Source organism: Gavialis gangeticus, unplaced genomic scaffold, assembly GCF_001723915.1.
Source record: "Gavialis gangeticus isolate Ggan-Ray unplaced genomic scaffold, GavGan_comp1, whole genome shotgun sequence".
Classification (NCBI taxonomy): Eukaryota; Metazoa; Chordata; order Crocodylia; family Gavialidae; genus Gavialis; species Gavialis gangeticus.
The window spans coordinates 175,397,548-175,399,970 of NW_017728992.1; positions in this window are offsets into that span (position 1 = coordinate 175,397,548).

Here is a 2,423-nt window from a genome sequence, read left to right on the forward strand (position 1 = left end):
GGTCCCTTCCCACCCTAGAAACTATGAAACTATGAAACCATATTACTTAGTCTCAGTTTTCTGCTTTAGCTGGCAGATGCCATTGGTACTCTCACTGTACAACATAAACACCAGGCTGAAAGTTTCAGGAGGACCATTGATGAAAGCAGGTCAAATTTATCATTGATTTACAGCCAGTGCAATCTCACTGACATCAATGTGAATTCAGTAAGACTGCAGAATAAGTCAGAGGTTGGTTAATTTGCATTTGAAGACTAGGTTACTCAAAACACCAAGTATTTACTTTACACTGAATAGTTCAAGTGACCTATATCATCCACTCTGGTCTTACAGAAAGAAAACCTTAATGATGAGCAACAATAATTTCAATACAAAATGGAGATATGGTGAGCAGGGAAAAATGTTAATTAGTTTTCAGGTTTAAATAATGACAAGTAAATGTGTGATTGTAAGTGGGATACTTTCATTGTATGTAGGCAGCTCCATGTGGCAGCCAAAACAGCAAACAGAACCCATCAAGGCATGAAGAGAGCTTTTGAAAGAGCCACTATCATCTTCTCTGTACATTGATCTCAGCCACACAGTGTGCATGAAATTAGAAGGCAACTACTTGCCTATTGCACTTAGGACAAGGGCCAGACCACTCTTTTAACCTTTTTTTTGAGCTAGTACCTTATTTCAAAACAGTTAGCAAAGCCATCTAAAGAAGAGTTGGAATCTCTGATGCCTTTTAAACATCTGTCAGTAGCATTAATTTTAAATATTAATCTTGAAATCATTCATACATTTATTATACTTGGCTCTTATAAAAGGCTTTTCATCTAAAGATCAAAGAGGACTTTAGAAAGGCAAGTACATGTCAATAACATAGGAAATTTCAATATCTCTTAATAGAGATCACATTTTGTAGACAGCATGGTTTGTGTGTTTTTTCTAATATAGTCTATTTCTAGTTTTACACATGCTAGGGGGATTTTGAACTCTTTTGCACATATTTTGGAGTTGACCATTGGTATAAAGTAATCATAAAGTTAGTACTGGAAGATCACCCGAGTAGAGAAGAGAAACAGCATTATGGATCGTAATTGACACCCCGTAATTGTTGGCATGGATGTAACAAGAGCTTCTATATACACTTAAAACCCTGGCTCCTGCATTTAGGCATGTGGAAACTCAGTGAAATGTAAATCATCCCTCAGGTAGCTTCAATTTATACTGGTGGAGAAAACTGGTGAACAGATAAACCATCAGTAGCCACTTTTGCAATATCCATTCTGAGCTACACTAAAAGAGCTTATGCCACATCCACGGATACCAAACAAAAAGAGGGTCTAACATTTTAAAATAAGCAAATGATTAATATTGGTATTTTTAAAGCAATATTAGAAGCTCCAGCACATGCATTTGGCAAATGTGCCAATATTTCCCCCTACCTTTTAAAACTTAATGTATGACTTCCTGTTTCAGTTGTTACCAAGGAATCTATCAACCTGGCATCTAAATGCCAAAATTCCTGTTGGGTGACTAAAAGAATAAAATAAATAACCACTCACATTCACAAAGTAAGTACAAAGCACAAGTTTAAGTGTGTTCAGTTGTTTTTTAAATGGAAGCTGCTTGGTTGTCCTTTTTTTTTCCCCTTCCTGTAACAGTTCATGATTATTTGATGAAATGAGGTAGAATGAAGATTGGATGTAATTATGTAGATTATACTTTCTGATATTTTTCAAAGACGGTTACCCTTTAGCTACTATCCACATTCTAAGTACAAAAATGTTTTGTTATAAAATTCTACCAGTGTTATCTAAATAAGATTTTCAACCATCGATCACATTTAAAATTCAAAGTCAAGGGTAAAGAAAATAAGATTATCACCTCCAAGCAGTAAATTCTTGGTATGTGCAACTACCCAGTGTCTGTATTATACAGGCAGCATGCACAATTACAACTAAAACTATGTCAGCACTTCGATTGTAATCTCCATTTTTTTTCCCCCACAAGTTTGCAATTCAGCCCCAAAAAATTACTCAGCTAGAAATAAGCCTCAAAGGTTTCAGCATAGGCTTATGTCTATCTCTTCTTTCTCCACACACTTTTTTCATTTTCTTTCGCTTTTTGTATGAGTGTGTTAATCACCTCTATTTTTTAAATTATAATTATTCAACTTGTGAAAATAAATGGAGTGTGTGTGTGTGTATGTATATATAAATAAATAAAATAATTGGCCCTTGGTATTGGCCAAAAAAAATTTTAATGGTGCACCCCATATATAAGGGGTGCACCATTAAAGATTTTTTTTGGTCAATACTAAGGCCTGATTATTAATCAGACATATTGGCCAATACCAATCCAATAGCTAATATGCAGCCTGGCAGGTGCAGGGGTATGAGGAGGCAGATTGAAGCCCCTACGGTGAGGGAGGG